This window comes from Dromaius novaehollandiae, chromosome 1 (genome assembly GCF_036370855.1).
Source record: "Dromaius novaehollandiae isolate bDroNov1 chromosome 1, bDroNov1.hap1, whole genome shotgun sequence".
NCBI lineage: Eukaryota > Metazoa > Chordata > Aves > Casuariiformes > Dromaiidae > Dromaius > Dromaius novaehollandiae.
Genome location: NC_088098.1, coordinates 55614179 through 55632583, shown reverse-complemented (window position 1 = coordinate 55632583; position 18405 = coordinate 55614179).

Genomic DNA, 18405 nt, shown 5'->3' with positions numbered 1-18405 from the left:
CTCCATGCTGCTGTGAAGTCTTCTGGGAGATACCATAGGCTTAGTGCCCTTGGACCTAACCTCACTGAGCCTGGCTTGATGCAGATCTTCATCGGCAAGCACAGCTAGCTATGTCCCACTGTCATAGCCACTCATCCACCTCTGGGATCTGAAGAACCAGCGCTTGTCCCTTGGTACCAGTTAGAGAGCTTTAAATTGCTATAAAGAGCTAGAGTTATGGGAGTCAACGCTGGAAAGAATAAATGGGTTATACAGTCTCTTTTGTTGCCAGGTACCCCTTCAGCATGGCAGGAGAGAAGAAAAGATTAGAAGTCATGGGCCAGAATCTATCTCCGTATATTTTTCCTCTCCATGAGGCATTATTCATGCCTTTGAAACTGTACACAAATGATTCCTAATAATAATTAATAGCCTGTAGACTTAGTTTATTGCCAGATAGGGTCATCAAACCAAATACAATGGCTGGACTTTAAAAAGAAATAAATACTTCCATGGCCATTGTTAATATTTACAGTTTTATTAACCCAATAAGGGGAAGGTTGAATTTCATCAGTGGAAGATCAGGAAGGATGCTGGCCTTTCATACACAGCACAATGCAATTAGCCAGACACATTAAATTGCTTCCTAACTGCCCCTAGACAGTGTGACAGAAACTATTGGGTCAGTGTGAAATTCAGTGTAATCCCATAACATTACATAGCACTGATTTTTTAGTGATACCAAACAAGATAAATTCCTTCTTGCATTGTATCTTGATGAGTAGAATTTAAAAGAACTCACTTCTATTTTTCAAACGATGGCAAAAAGACTGCAGATGTAATGGATTGTGGTAAGAGTTTAAGTATTTGTTTGACTCTTCAAATGAAGACCTTAACTTTACAGCTTTTAACCTTTCTTAGCTGTTAATGAAAGACATATTTTTCTCTTAGGTAACTAATATGTGTGAATCATCCCAGAAGAAAAATATGATACAGACTAGGCTTTTCAGTAAACTAAATCTCCTCATATGAATCCATCTGTAGACTTATAGCCTGAAGAATCAGATATAACAGAACGTAACTGAGAAAATATCATAAGTAGATGACTTTGTATGACAATGTTTTCAGCCTCGTTATCAGAAATTCAACCCTAAAATATCCTTTTTTTTGGCATACTGGAGAACTGGGGAAAGATAAACCTTACCTGTGACACCTTCACGCTCCCCCGCCCCTGCCCCAGTTTTCACATTATAACATAAATATTGAACTTCCTTTGAAATAAGCTCTAGGATCTGAACTATCAACATTTAAATAATTTCAGTTATTTTGTTTCCTGAAATGCACCGTGGTAGGCAAAAGCACCACAGTAGTTCCCGGGTTTGTTTTTGTTTTTTTTCACAAAATTATTTATTTTAGAAAAATGCTGTGGATGTCGTAATATGAGTTCCACATTTCACAGTGATTAGTTTTTGAAGACTTGAAGCTGCTCTGTGTATGGAATTACTCAGGAAAACTCATTCCACAATTTATGAACAACTCTTTATTTGGACATTTAAGGCACAATTCATCTTTCTTACTTTTAGCCTTCTAAATATTAAGAGACTTCTGTAGACTGGTTGTCTAGATTTGCTCTCTGGCAAATAGAGACTCTCTTAGATTCTGTCTTAGAATGGGACGCTTTGGGGCATGGTATATCTCTCCACCAGCTTTAGAGGCCACAGATATGCATCTGATCTTTATACAAAGATCAGATGCATATCATTTTACCTGAAAGACTGATTTGGGTACAGACGTACTCAATAGTAGCACTGTAATTTAATGTGCTTGGACAGTGGATTTAGCTGAACAGGAATAAAGCACTGTATGAGAACACTGAATAAGCTTGTCCACATACAGAGCAGGGGCAGTCAGTCAATTGAAAAAGCATTAGTTTAAACATCCTCTGCTGAGGCTCAATATTGAGTGTCATTACCTTACATGTGGCATGAGCACAGACTATTCCCTGTGGAGGTTTAGCATGGATCAGCCAATAGTCAGTGACTTACTAAACCAGCATAGCTTGGTGGTGTTGGATCCATTTGCTTTCATTCATAGACTTATTCCACAATAGTTCCTACACTTTGAATTGATGTGTTACTTTAATTGAAATTAACTTTCAGTTGGAGACCTGTCTCTAATGCTAGGTACTTAGACTAACATTTTCTCACTTGCTTGTTTAGATTTAGAGTTCAGATCCTCAAAGGTATTTCCATTCAAACAAATAGAAATTATGGGAATAAATACCTTTGAGGATCTGAAGTTAAGTCTCATGAAGTTAAGTGCCAACAAGCACTTAACAGATTAAGCCTTATTGAGAGTCAATGGAAGAGAGTTTCTTAAACTCTCTTTGTAAAGATATTCAGGCTACAGAGTCTGTGCTGACATGTAGAAGTATTTTTAAAAGAACGGTTTTAGCTAATTCGCAAAGATATGACATAAATTCAAGGAGTCAAAACAAGCACCTCTGGTCTCTGCCTTTTAATAACATCCTCTATATAGTTATAGCTCATCTGATATGTAACAAAGACTCACCTTAGAAATAAGAACAGAATTATCCTTCTCAGAAAATACCGTATTACTGTACTCTATTTGGGTCTGATGCTACACTCATCCATAAAGTAGCTGTATCCCTAATTCCCATATATATGCTTTTAAAATATATATCTGCAAGCCTTACTAGCTTCTAGCAATTTTGATGCTAGGTCTCTGGCACTTGAGCTCCTTACTATGAATGTAAATATTAAAAATGATCTTCTGGAAACTCTCCTGTACCAGAAAGAAACTGATGAAAGATTCATTTCTGCTGTGACCAAAGGAAGTTGGGAAGTGCCATTTTTACCCCTATTCCCACTCCTGTTTGCTGATTTTTATAAATGATGTATCAAAAGTGCTGAAAAAAATGACAGTTTGACACTTTTACTGCTAAAGCTCAGACAAGATATTGCTAAGCTGCATCCAACCTTCCTGTAGCAAAAAAAGTACATTAGTGGTATTTGTCTGATGGCATGCAGGAGGTTATTGTCATCTCTATATAAAAATGAATCAAGCTTGCCAAGACAAATGAACAAAGTCCTGTTTTCCTTCTTTGATTTTTATCTTTCTTATTGCTCTTAAATGCTCAAGTCTCATGGATTATAAAGTCATTAGGAATCATCAGGACACTTAGTCTGGCTTTCTGTGCAAACAATTTCACTCACTTGCTCCACAGGAGCCCAGCAACATGTTCTCCTCCATTCCTTGTTCTGTTTGTATATTGTGCTCTTATGGGACCAAATTGGCACTTGAACCCAATAGAATCACTTACGGAGTAAGACCTACTGTACACAAATTAATGACCTGAGACACAAATTAACAATAGTAGAAATTGAATATAGGTTCCTCATAAATCTCAATTTTCAAGCACACATTCAACTTCTGATGGCCATTCAAGTTGTTATATGCCAGCTGTTATATGTCAGCTGTAACTCTCTGCATGCATGCCCTTATCTTGTGTAAAATATAAGAATATCATGGAGCGCCATCTACTTTTACTGCATGAGTCATGGGCTTAAGTCAACAAGTATGGACCTTTGTTGCATCTGCCATGTAACAATCTTTTTACACAGAGGAAATCTGGCCATTTGCCTGAGCTCTCAGTGTGGCTTGCGGGAAGCAAATGTATCCTGTTTTTTCCATGAAGATGATGGGTATGTGTTTGTCCCTGGAAGAAAGGTGAGCTGAAGGGCTGGCTGTGTCTCTGCACAGTTAGTGATGCATTGCACACTTTCCTTTAGAACTCTGTTCCATATAATACTATTTCACATCCTGATGATGCTCCCTGGTTTGAATTTAATTTGTATGCAGTTTGTGTCACGTAGGAACAACAGACAAGGAATAACACAGTTGTAGTACATGATAATAATGCCTTTCTCCCACTTTTTTTTCTGTCTTGCCTAACTAAACTAGAAATTCTCTGAGACAAGGAATGATTCTTAACATGTCTATTTGGAATGGCTAATACCCCTCTCACTGGTGGCCTCTGGGACTACCGGAATATATTCTATGAAAGGCTGAGAAGGAGAAGAATTTCTCTCTGGGCTCCACTGACTGTGTTGACTAGGTCTCAATTAGCTACCAAGGGAGCCAAGGTCATTAAGCCAGATGAATATATCTGTATATATCAGTATAATCAATATAATCAATATATCAACATAACTATTTTGACAGACACTGCTCTTTTGTCAAATAGAGGTTAGCTGAGATGAATCCCACCAGAGTGGCTCCTTTCTGTGTATTAAGGTATAATTCAGCAGATCCTGTGCTTATCTGTTCTTCCAAATTTGCAGTGTGAGCCTCTTCACTCTAAAGCTATTCGGGGTGTGCTGTGGTGGAAGTTGACAGCTTATCTTACTCCTGTGTGGAACTAGAAGTAATTTGACATGCCCCACAGTTATAACAGAGCCACTAAGAAAACAAAAACACATTATCAGGGCTGACACAAAAATTAAGGCACTATCAGGTTCCTTTGTGTAATTTCTGATTTTCCTGTAAGTCTGGGTATTTCTGGATAATAATGCCTTTGAATGTGGCCCAGAGTGCCATATAGAGGATTTGGAGACCTGGACCATAATAGTGGGGGCAAGGTGCTCAACTTATAGGTCCACTGATGTCAGTAAGGATCTAAAGCATATCGGTTCTTTTTGTAAAATGTCCATCAGAAATAATATTTTTCTATCCAACCACATAATTAACCTGGTCACTCTTTTCCTTCTCACCTTACTTTTTATTAAACATCTTTTCCTCTCATCTGGATAAATACAGTCTTGCCCCTGTTCCTGACTATCCCTGTAGCCATCTCCGATGTGGAAGTCAGAGAACTGAGCTGGTGTAATGCCATCCATGAGATAATGTGCCTTCCCTCTTCACTTTAAAACTTGGCCCATTTGCCTTATTGAATATTTTATAATGTTACCAGTCTCTTTTTCAAAACTGGATTTGCTACTTTATTTACTTGCTTGTAACTGATCAATGCCCTGTTTTACAAAACTTCAAAAGTCATAAAGCCTCCTTAAAGAACCTGCACAAAATGCAGGTCCTTAATGCTGTCAGCGTTCATTTTGAGATACTCGACTTAAAATCCGTCTTTGTCTCCTGTTGTGCAACACTGATGGTTCTGCCCTACACCTTGTTTGTGTCCATCACAGCATCACAAAGCACTTGAAACAAAATTGACATCTCTGTGAGGGGAAGTCCGGCTCTGTAGTAGTGGGAAGTCAGCTGTGAGCTGCCTTTTGCATATCCATTTGTGAGATGCTGGCCACTAATAGTGAGTCCTGTTCAAATGTCAGACAGACAGTATCACTAAATTCATTTTATAGAAGTTTGCTGGGTGCAGCTTCTCAACTCAGAAGAAATTTTCTCTACCTGTAATCTTGAACGTGTTAATCTGTTTTAGTAAATCCTACTCTGGCGGGAAGCAGTATTTTCTGTATTTTAGCCATGGACCATATTTTCCTCATGAATAGAGCTGTGGAATGTACCAAGAAGGAATTTTATCTTATGGCATCAGTTTCTTTACGAACAGAATTTTTTCCTCTCCACGGTAACTTAAAGAGCTTTTAAAGAAAATTAAGATGAGCAAAAATGCCTCTATGAATATTACAGTGAACATCTGCATGCTCATCTACAGCCAAATTGCCAAAGGAAGGACAGGAAAGGGATGAATATCATCAGGCAAACTGTGAGCAGGAGACTGTGACCATAAGCAGTCAGAGACAAGAACTTAACTTCCTTTTCCAGTTCTGCAACAAGGACCCACAACTCTGATAATGCACCACATTTCTGACCTGGAAAATCCTCTGCAATTATACCAGCTTAGGTCTGTGCCATGAACAGCTCTCTCCATGAGTCACCTGCATTGGCCTTTGTTTTTCTTTATTTTATTAGTAATTTTAGTCAATGCCTTGATTGCTTTTAAATTCACAAGTGAAATACTGAGATTCACACCAGCTAACTGTTGTCTACACATACAGAATGTTTCCAGGTCAGATATGCTCAAGTGAATCCATTTCTTGGTGCAAACACAGACAAACATCAGTGGTAGTCTGCCAAATAGAAAAAGACAGTGTGCTTCCTTCCGAATATATTAAAAGCGGAGGTTAAAAAAAAGATCCTTTAAACTTGATACCTGACTATTGCTAAGCTAGTTAGTGAGGTCTGGCAGCTGAGATTCTTGCAATTTTCACTAAGCTAAGCCTTGGAGATACCAAATCAGCAATCCCAGGGTGGAGGCTTTATATGCTCAGGTCTTGTCTGTGGAAAAAGCATTGCATAGCAAAGAGGGCTGGAAACTTATAGCAGGTCATCTACCTTGTATTAACACTTTTGGGAGAGTTGCCTGAATAGTAATATTCAGGGAAAGATACAAATTTGTTTTTAAAGCCCACTTAAATGCATTCAGACCTTGTGGTGGATGCTTCTTCAGAATGAATGCAGCCTTTATTTGGTTCAGCTTACTCACTTCCATTTTCCAGAGGCTGTGCAAGAATATAATGCAGTTTAACTAATTCATTTTTAATGCACTTGGTTGGTAAAGTTGGATTTAACCTTCCTGAATGTCAATGTGTGATTGAATGCTCAAATCATCAAGATATTTACAAGAATAATGCTAATACAGTGTGCCCAGCCTCCTTCTTCAGCCTGTGGAGAGTGAATATTATACCTAATGTTAACAGCTATGAGCTGGCCTGCTTGGAAGAGCCCTCTTTTTTCACTGGCTATGGAGGAAGGTTAAGCAGACTGATTTCTTTTATTTTTTCCTAAATTAGCCTTTACGAGTACCCTACAATCCCCATGCTAATATCTTGCTGTATACGCATAGGTGTTACTACATTTTGAAAGTCAATAGTCTCTCTATGGGTCTGTTGGCACTAGTATAATAATATAAAATAACTTCTAACTGCATTGAGTGAAAGAGTAAAACTACTGAAGAGATAAACAAATGATTCTATGCTCTCTGGAAAAGTAGTAACTCTCAGTGCTCAAATGAAAACCTTTTCAAATGTTTGGCAACTGTATTTTGTACTCCTTTTGGTCTTTACCCTAAGCCCATCAGCTGCATTAATAATAAAATAAGAGAAGAAAATAGCAACTAAAACAATCTTTGTCTTCCTGAAGACATTGATTGCAATCCCGTTACAGCTGATTCTTGACCTTATAAAAGCTTTTCCACTCCTGAGGGATGGAATGTGAAGATTAGAGATGGTTTACATTTAAAATAAATTTAATGAGAATTTTAACTTAAAAAAACACACATCTGAAAACAGTATTTGTAGAATTGCAGAAAGTAATATTTGTAGGAATGTTATAATATTCCCAATCATGAGTGCTGTGGCTTTAAATTTGTCCCATTTCTGAATCAAATACCAGTTGGTTCCACCCTAGCTGATCTGGAGAAGAATCGATGAGATGGTTCCCCTCGCTATGGGTGTTGGAACTCTGTTAGAGGCATGACACTTTTTCCTTTGCTTACCAAACATATCTGTTTCACACAGGTATTCATGCATCCAGCCCTATTGCTGCTTCGCAGCATATGGACACCTTTCCAAAACTTAGATGAATCTTTGTTTAAGATTTTGGAAGAAAGCTATTTCCAGCACTGCTGAAGGAATCTACGCAGAAGCAATTCTTTAAACATTATTGGGAGGAACTACCAGTTACAAAGACAAGATATTTAGTCAGACCAGTGATGATTCTTGCAAAATCCTTCTCAGAGTAAGTGCCTTCAATTGTTTTTGTCCTGTAGGGATGCTGAATCCCCTTAGTTTCTCTTAGAGTCACCACTTCAGGGACTGGTCTTTGCATTTTGACATCATATACTCCCAAGTTATAACTCCCATCCAAAAAGAGTAACAAGAAAATAACTATAAGCACAATCTTGAGAGTCTGAGTTATAGGGTTAAAAAAATAAATAAAAATTGAACATGAGAACCTTTATTCCAAGCATATGAAGATCTAAAATGTATCTTCCTGTACAGCTCTGAGCATAGTTCATAAACCGAATGACACCTAGTAGACCTTGAATTGTTGGACCTTAGACATCTTTCTGACATACTGTCCTCCCTCTGCTTTCTAGCTCCTCAAAGGTTGCAGTTCAATGCCTTCTACTCTTCCCTCTCATCTTGCATCTGACCAATTTTCCATCTAGCATGTAAGATAGCTCTCACACCCTTCCAGAAAAAAAAGTTTAGACAGGTTTTTGGAAAGGAGGGCACAGCACTCCTTCTGCAGCTCACAGAATAAGACTGACTAGCCCAAGGCAGGAGACAGGTGGTCCTGAGCTGTATCAGCTCAAACATCCCTTATATCTCAGCAGGCAGACACTTTCCACAAACTGTTTGTAAAGGTAAGGCCTTAAAGACTATGTTTCCCTGAAGGGAAAAATTGTACATCTCTGTGTCTTCAAGGCTGATGCTTTGGAATAGGCAAGCTGATGACATGAGGGACTCTGGGATGTCAGGAGCTTGGGAGCTGAGGGTAGCAGGACCTAGATACACTGCTCCTGGAATGGGAAATATGAGTGTCAAGAGAGCAATGGTCACTGTGGTCAGCTCAGGTCACAGAGGAAGGGGCAGGGGGTACCCAGCAAGGCATGCTGGAGGGTTTCCAGAGAGCTTCCCTAGTAGGGGACTTGATCACGGCTGTGAGAACATACCAGAAATATTAGTAATGGAAAATACATACTTGGTGACTGGTTGCCTCCCCTGCCTACACAGGGCCTTGCTAGTGCTTTGTCAAGCCAGCTGCGAATGTTCATGCACTCCAGTGCACCTCTTGGTACATGCTAGCAGAGCTGAGTGGCTCCACTTGGAGGGAACATTTTCTTAGGGCTTTGCAGACTTGTGACTCCAATGTGTGTCCCCTCATGAAGCTGCGCATCAGATGCATCAAGCTGAGCTCAGACCCTGGCATTCTGAGGGATAAACCCCCAAAGGACAAACACATCTCCTTCAGAGGCTTTGCAGCACCTCCCCAGCCCCAAGCCATGCAAAGGGACGTAGCGGTCTCATGGCGGTTTCTATGCTGTCCATCCTTCTCTTGCAGCCTGCTCTCTTACCTACGCTGTAGCTGGCGGAATGTAAACTCTACAGCAAGTTACTGACATCACAGAGTGATGAACATGGCTGGGAACTCTCTGGCACAACGTCCTGAGAGATTTTAAGTGCCAGGGAGTCTAATACCTGCAAATATATTTATCTTGCTTTGAATATTTCATCAAGTTGGAATTCATGAACTAGATATTTTATACAGAAGTTTTATGAATAATGTACCAGAATCAATGAGTTCCTACTTTGCCCATATTTTACTTTGTCTCAAAGCCACAGTGGGGATCAGTGCTCATCAAAGCTACTGCAGCAATTAGAGATCAAACTGAAGTGAAGGAGGCAGGCATGTAAGGCCTACAGTATTCTAGCTGTTCATGGCCCAAGAAAAAGCTCTGCTTAGTTGTATATTTAAGTCTCACCACTCGTTTTGTTATACTTCAGTCTCACTTCTGTGTGTGCCTCACTGTCATGCGGAACATCATATTCTTGGGAGCAGATCCACTCTGTCACCTATCCAACATACCTTCTTAGCCTTTACCTCTCACCTACCGTACTGATGTGGTTGCTGGCTCTTCAGGCAATGTCATCAGGAAATGGCTCCTGTATCTTCCTTGCGGTCACAGGCTACAGTGGTAGCTTTCAGGATTTTTTTTTTAAGAAGAAACAAGTGTTACATGCAAAGATGTTTTACATTGCCAGATAGCTTCTGACTCAGCTACAAGCAACCCACCATCTTCAGAAACAAGTACTGAAGACATATAAACTTAGATTTTTGCATATAAAGTATTTAGCTAAAAACAAAATTCCCCTGTGCATGGAAGCGGGGTGGGAGGAGGAGAAAAAGGCACAAACACAAGATGCTAATTGTGCAGCTTGTTGTGCTAGCGGAAGGCATACCGGTACTGTGCTGATGAGAGCAGTATAAAAATAACCCAAATAGAAGAGAAGCTTCCACCACTCTCTCCTGCCTCTCACCTCTCCCCCTGAATCATTTCTGCAGGCTGCTGTACTGCCTCCTGTGAGGATCACTGAGACTGCTGAATTGCGTGGAGTTTAATTAAAATTGAGATGGATCAGAGGCATGAGAGACAGATTCTTTCAGGCTGGCATGTAAAGAAGATTGTGCTAAGCAGTTCTTAGGCAAGTGAAAGCCTTTCCCCTGGATGTTTTCTGCTTCCCAAGTTTTGCTGATGGGAACTCAGATATTCCTTCCACCTCCCCCCCACTAGTATCCAAGTCAAGCAAACTGAAATCCAGATTGCAGTTAAAAAATAAGTGGATTTTCTATAAATATTTCTTGCCCATATTCTTCTTACTTCTCAGAGCACTGGCACATCTTATCAGAATCCAAACCAGCAGAGCTCTTCCCAGCTTGAGGGGAGTTCATAAACTTCTGCACAAATTCTCTTTAGTACAGCAGGCAGTTCTTTATACCCTGACAACCCTCCTCCCCCCATATCCTAAGAGCGAGATGCTTACTTCCTACAATGCCGAACCAGTTATCGTAGGAAGGGAATTTGCTTTTAGACTGATCAGTCTCACTCTCAGACTGAGAAAGTGGAGTCCTCTCTTGCCTCCACTGCAGCTCCCAGGCAGTGTCACACTGCAGTCCTGCGGCTTTTGCCCTGCTCTGCTGCCCAGCACATCAGGCTTGTCCCCCAGAGCCTGTCTGGTCTGAGTGTTGGTTTCTTACACACTTGGAGGCTCCAGCCCTGGGCCGTAAGACAGTCTGTCGCTCCAACATTGTCTAACTGAGACTGACAACTATCAGCACAGGAGACTTTCCCTGTTTCAGAGGCTGAGGCATGGAGCTCAGTATGGGCTTCATATTTCTGTAAATGCCATTCTATCACTGAAACTAGCATGGTGCAGCTGGCTTATTTAACTACTGTTTTCTGGCTCCTGACTTAACTAGAGTGCAGCAGAGATGATGATCCCAAATAAGGCTTTTTTTTTTTTTTTTTTTTTTTTTTTAATGCAAACCACCTTCCTCCCAGAGTAAACCTTTAAAGAAAAGAATGACAAGAGTTGGATCTGCCTGCAGTTCCAGGGCTAACAAGTCTTGTGTGGATCAGTTCTTACATGAACAAAATCAAGTCCTCTCTGGGAAATAATTGATTACTGAGAGAAGAAAGTGCCTTTTAAGTGAGTCCAATAGTAATAACATGGTGTTGGATCTGACCTTCAGGAGATGAACGCTAAGCCACGAGGTTTCAGACTTGGCTGCTGCAGTGAAGGGTATGCCAGAGACTCATGTCAGAGCAGGTTACCTCAGTAGCCTTTCAAATGAATCTCGGGTTGGAGTGCAATTCAGACAAAATGAGATTGGCAGCCTCATCCCAATCCCTTTGGTGAATATTACTGTACATTACTTGTGTGGCACTGACTATGATGCAAGAATTTTCTCTGACTATTCTGTACAGACTTTCTTCATTCAGATTTGGGCTTTGCTTGGCTAACAGTCCCAGTTATGTTATTCTGTGACAAATACTCATACAGAACTTATCACCATCAAATTATTTTCCTCTTGTTCTACACCACCTTTCAACCTAAGTCTCTATATGGAATTTAATGGCCGATACTACATAAACATGTAGTTCCTAGATCTCCAGTTCTTCCATAGACATCTTTAATTCACAGCTCATGGACATCTTGTGCTTGCAGAAAGCCCTGAGCAACAAGATGAGCAGCAGTCTTAAATGTACATGAGCGATATAAGTGAAATAAAAAATAATAGGACAAAACATTGTCTTAATAAAAAGCAACGAAGCAATTGGCAATAACCTAGTTAGCAAGAGGAGGAATGTAAAAAGTCTTTGTCATTGCAGGACAAATGCTATTTTCTGTTTCAAATCTGATGGCTCCAGAACTCTATCAGCAATACCACTGCCAAACAGACCTTCCAAGCTGCTAATAAATGTACAAAACACACAGCATAATAAGATATCTTCCCTCCTTTTTATTATTATTATGAGAGGGCATTGAATATAAATTTCACTGGCTGGTGTGTATAATAAAGGAAGCTGACTGCCAACACTGAGAAACACCAAGGAATGAAAACAGCCAATAATAAATAGCTGTAAGGATAAAACCATCCAGAAAGCAAATAAACACCACACTAAAAGGTTGGAGTTCTCAATGCCTGTCTCTGCCCTCTCATACACAGAATAACAGGGCTATGGACAGAAGCGGGGAGAAAGGCCATGAAAATATATGACCAGTTTCCAAGAAACTAAGGAACAAAGTGAGAGAAGTGGTGGCAGGATCTTTGTGAAAAAGTAGGAGGAAAGTGTTCAAAAGGGAAGAAGGAAGAAAACATAATGAATCCTGAAAAGTAATAGCGTGGAGGAAAAGCAGCAGCTCTGGGAATTGTTAGCAATGAGTTATCGCAAGGTTTCTTGCAGACTCAGCCTTGTGTCTCTTTCTGCATCTCTCCATGTGGTCAGAGCTGGAATAGTAAACATCTCTTGTCTCTTCACCAATTAAGACATCATAAAACTACACTTACGACTAAATAATAAACTGCATTTCCTTTCTTTCTACCTAAGAGAAATACTAAACGTGATAAACTGCTGATAATACAAGAAAAGATGGGTTAAGGGGCAAGCATCTGAAACATTGAGGGCTCAGCTTCTTGCTCCTAGGAGGAAAAGATGTTGTTTATTACCTTATGGAGGGTCCCTCCTCCAGACCACAGTAATGCTAAGAACCCCCTCCACGCCACATATGGCCTCTTGCCGTGTTCCTGGCAGCCTCATATGTTGCTGTTGGATCAGTGTTTTAGTATACCATTATCTACTAAAGGTGGGCAAGGTAAAAGTTATGCCAGAGTTGGATCTCTTTTTTTTTTTTTTGAATCTTTGTGAGAACACACTTTTTGTTTACGTACTACAACACAAACTGTTCCAACAGCCTCGAAGTCTAATAGAAAATATACTGAAAAGGCCATGATTAACACAGAGCATGTTATGATAATAGTCTGTTGGTATCGTGATCTGTAAAATCATATTCATTCCTAAACAGGAGGAGTTTATTTAATACTAATGCTACAGGTGCAAGCAAACAAACAGGCAAAAAACCAAAAGCTTCTGCACAGATTGAGCTCCAGCTTTGCCCTTTTTTCTTTTTCCAGGGACTGTACCCTGTCTGGAGCTTTGCAAGGCACAAAAGGACATCTAATGGTTTGCTAATACATTGCAGTGAGCAAACCTAGTGCTAGAATTAGTCATGTGACGCAGCCTTCCAGACCTCTATTTGCCAAATACTTATGTCTTTTCTGAAGGATTTTCAGTCCACCATCTCCTTTCTCTTGGCTTCTTGTTTCTGGGAAGAAAACAAATCTGTATCTCAGAGTTTTAGGTATCTTTCCTAGTCTCAACAGTGTTATAAAGTGAGAGACAGTAAGGCTTGTCTCTGGTTTGATACAGAGACAAATCAAATGGCTCTTCCTTCCTCAACCCAAAAGTAAAAGACCGCTCTACCTATAGGACCTGAGTTCCTAATTTCAGCAGTAGATGCTGACATCTACTTGGGACTGTCTCTTTTCCAGCCTCTTACAACAGGGAGGGGAAGCAGAAGTTAAACCTATGTGCACTTTTGCCTCAGAACAACAATCCTGAGCTACACGGAAACACCTGCTGGGAAAAATGAATGTATTCACAGGAGTATGTGTATTCTTACAATAGTAGCTAGTGTACAGTATTTTGTGTCGCATGAGGAGTGTCTATCAAATCTGTCAAAAGAACTCCAGGGTTGATGGGCTTTTATGTCTAGACTTGGATTTCTAGCTCTGATTATATCAAAAATAACTCTCTCCTCTTTTTCCCCTATCTTCTTCTAAGGAAAAAGGACTAGTGCCCAGGCATATGGATTCATTTGAAGGATAGTCTCTTAGCCTTTCCTCACCAACCATGTTCCTCAGGGGTCATTCCCACAAATCATAATAGATTTTGTGGATTGTCTTATGACACTGTAAGACTGCTTTAAAACCTCGATCTTAAGGGAGTTTTCAAATAAATAACATCTTGGAAATGTGTCTAGTCATCTCACTTAGATTCTCCAGCCTGCCTTTTGTACTGACAAGTAAGAAGTATTTGATAAAATCCAAATCTCAAATCAGGTAGACTTGTAAGAAAATCAGTTTTCTCCACACAGTTTTTTGGGCTATTTCCCACATTTGCAGATTGCATCATTTTGGAAGCATTTTGTCAGGGGCACAATGGAAACCCCAGTGCTGAAGACAGAGGCAGATTTTCCCTAACAGTGATTGTATCAGTGCCCAGTCCAGCAGTAGAGCTGATGGGATGTTTTTGGTAAAAAGCTTTGTGTTAAACAATATAGCCTTTTGAAAATAACCTTTTTACTAAGACAATACATATTTGTATTTCTAGCAAGGAAAATACTTAGAGCATTTTTACAATTTCTTCATGTGAAAGCTTTATCTAAAACCCTTGCATATTATGGAATGGCTCTAAAATCTTTTGCTTCATTAAAAACTAGACTAGTTTCCTGTAAACTGACAAGTGCCTATTTTAGATTTTTTTCAAGGCTGATGAAAAAGAATTCTGTAAGGAAAAAATTTCCTTTCATTAGTCCCTGCTGTTGTAGTATCTGCTGATTGATACTGTATGACATGCAGTTTATTACACCCTAAAGAGCAGTGGATAGTTATCACACACACCTGGTGGTAAGATCAATTACTTCGTGGTAGAGCTGTCCCACGCTCAAAGGGAACTGCGGACATTTTAGTTCCCACTGGAAAAATGTATGGTTGTCAGTGCTCAGCACCTCTCTACATATGACCTTTGTTCCCAATTCAAACACAACTTTCATAAAGGGCCTTCTAAGACTCATTAGTCTTTATATCCATCCTGCTCCTGTGATACGTGTTGTGGATTAGTGTGCTTGATGAAAAAGACGGATCAGCTGCTAGAGAAGGGCAGCTTTATCGGGCATCCAGTGCAAGTTTGCACCTCCTGGGAACAGAAGGTGTTGGCTGAAAGAGCTGGATAATGTGTGTTTGATTCGTCCTTTGTCAAGGTCACACCTGGCTAACTGCCTCTGCAAGGATCCTGAGTATCAGTAATTTACAACATCCCCCTCTTTTCCACAGATGAGTTTTTGTTCTTCCTTTGAAAGTTCTCTTGTCTGCCCCGAACTCTATGGAGAGAAAGTGAGTGAAGGGGCCTCATTATTTTAAATGGGGCTTGACAGAACCTAACAAAGAGCATAAAACAGAGCAATTTTCACAGGCAATCGCACCAAGGCAGTTAAAGCAAGGCTGAGAACTCAATTACAGCCCATTACTGTCAGAGCTGTCGCTCGCTCTCTTGCTCTTTCCCTGTCCATTGGTTTCTGCAAGAGGAACTCGGTATTGGCAAAGGTCATTCTCTTCAGCTGTACCTTTTTGGCTAGTGGTTCCTCTCAGGCACGGATCGGTGAAGGATCCCGGAGTAGTTTGTAAGGTGGAAGCTTTCCTGTTAGTTAATACAACAAAACACCACAATACAGTCTATTTCAGGGTAAAAAGGCAGCAAGTTCTTATATGACATTATTGCAAAAAGGTAATGATATGAGCCTGTGATCATTCACACATGCACATGTACACACATGTGCATATATGCATCTCTGAACAATGTATGCACATATCTTGGTTGCACTTCTACCTGGACAAACTGTTTAGCCAAAGTCTCAAATGGAAGATAAGGATGATATTATAATGCTTCCATGATTTGTTAGGTCAAGCAGATTCAAATCTTAGCATAGGTTGGAGTGGCTTGAAGCCTGCTTTAATTTGTGTGTGCCACACGAACAGTTCCACATGGTCATTATGACACTGAAATATTGGGAGTCTTAAGGAGTCTGTCAGTGTAAGACTGAGAGGCTGGGAAGGCAGAGGTCTGTCTTCCTTGAAGATTCCTGGTGACAAGGCTGCAGCAGAATGGCCTGTCGGGCACCTTGAACATGGGTACATGCAACTGATTAGCATTGAACAGCCTGCTGATGGGCATCCCTGGGAATGAGAAACAGACCTATATTAATGTGTATTTAATTTGCTTTGAAAAAAATGTATTAAAAGAAGGTTAATGTTGACATGAGAATCAAGTTAAAAAATAACATATTTAAGGTGGATTGCACAACATAATCCACCTTGCTTGTATATATTCATTATCATTAAAGTTTTTTCCAACATCTTGGAGAAAGGTTGCAGCTGAACTAAGAATAAAACTCACCCATCCTAGGTCCCAGATCAGCTTTTGAAACAAAGTACATCCCTTCTGCTCTTGCCAGCTTCTGTCTCATTCATTGCCCATTCTGTGTACTGAACAAGACAAGAATCCTGGGGGGAAAAGTAATATGTGTTTATAGAGTACAATTTTGACATTTCGTCAGCTTCAGGATTTGACTTTGCAAACTTTTAATACCGGGGTTCTGGCACATAATCTCCTTGGATTTGCAGACTGACTCGCACACCAAAACAGCCTCCTGAGGAACAGTAGCCACCTTCTTTCCTCGCTCTCAGCATGTCACCTCAGGCAGCTTGGTCCCGATACAAGCCTCTGATTTTTCATCTAATGGAGTAACTGGTATCATTGGTAAACCCTTACTGTTTATATGAACTAGCTACACAAGAGGTAAATGACACATGATTCACCAGTGCAGCATAAAACTATTTGCAAGAAGAGCCAGGACTCTGAATTGGGGGCATTAAGATCCCTAGATGTTGATCCATGCTTCTGAAAGGGGGTGTGGTTTAGTATCAAACACACAGATGCAGCATGTTTCTCATACTCTAGCCTACAGATAGATGGTCTTGTGAAATACTGGGAGTTATATACAGAGGTAATGGAGAAAACATGTTTGGCTGTCTTTTTCCACGGCAGTTCTCACTTCAGGCCAAGGCAGATTTCATTGCTGCATTGCCAGTAGGTTGTTTGCAACTTAACCTTTGGACCTGCAGAAGAGAAGGTTTAGAGGAGCCTAGAAATATGCATGATGGATAGTGAACATGTAAAGAACATTTGGTAGCTACAAAGATTTTCTAGTGAGAATGAACAAATTGTGATTTACAAAATGTAGTAAATTTTGTCAGAGGTAACAAAGAGCTTCTCTCTCTTCCCCAAGTCTCCCTAACAAACAAATGTCATGTATCTATTTCCAAGCATGGAGGTATTAGAAAACTTTAAACTGGAAAAAGTTTGGAAATGTATTTTAATGATAAACAACAGAATAGACTAATTCTATTTTCTCTTATCACCTTCCCTAAAAGAGTCAAAACTATTTTTGCTGCAATTAGAAGAAATAAAAAAATTGCTATTAATTATTTTACCCTACATGGATAGAATCTGGTAAAATCATAAAAAAATTGCAGAATTAGAATAGAAACTGGTACTTGACTTTTGACAATGACTGTTACTGCTGTTTCTGCCTGTTATATAACTACTAGTTTTACTAGGATTAATACCTGCACTGTGTGTTGGTTTTCCTGTTACAGGTTAAACCTTACAGACAGCTGTTTTTTCATCTTCTGAGGTGTCCTCCTATTCCTCTTTCCTAGTGCTTCTAACAGATGGGTTAACAAAACTTGCTGGCTGCAGCTAGAGCTTTGTGAGCAAGTAAGAGGTTTCTTGCAGCTTGTCAGATCAACATGTTTGTATATAAGGGGCAGGTGTTCCTGGAAAGACACTTAAAAATTCCAGTGTGCAAGCACAACACTCATTTTTCAGAAAGTCAGCAGAGTGGAGCTGAGCTCTGACCGGCTGCTAGGAAAGAGCAGAAGTGCTGCCTATAATGTGACCCTTTCATGGCTGCAGGCAGGTCTCCTGCTTCCTACCTTCACCCCCTAAAGCTGGGATCCAGCTGAAGGAAGCCTCTCCCCAGCAGCTGCCTATATATTCCCTGGGGAGGACGACATATCAGGAAACCAAGATGTCAAGGAGGTGGGGACAAAAAGCTAAAGGATGAACATTTGTTTCAGAATCCGTTGCATTCTGCTCATTCAAAGGATGATGCATGGTTCTGACTTTGTCATGCTGGTATATTCTACACCAGTCAAAAACACTTCACTATGTAATCCCCATTTCTTTTCTCTTAGTTGCTGTTGCCTGATAATATTTTACAATTCTGCAAATTAGATTTTGGCCTGTTATGTCTCAGCCACTAGAAGGCTTTTTGTGCAATCTAGTATGTCTAATGTTATTTTTAGTAGGGATAGCTTAGCTTGGCTCAAAAATCAAAACCTCCTTTGATTTTGATGGGGCTTAACAATGTTTTTCAGGACTTGAATTTTGCTGAAATCTAGGTA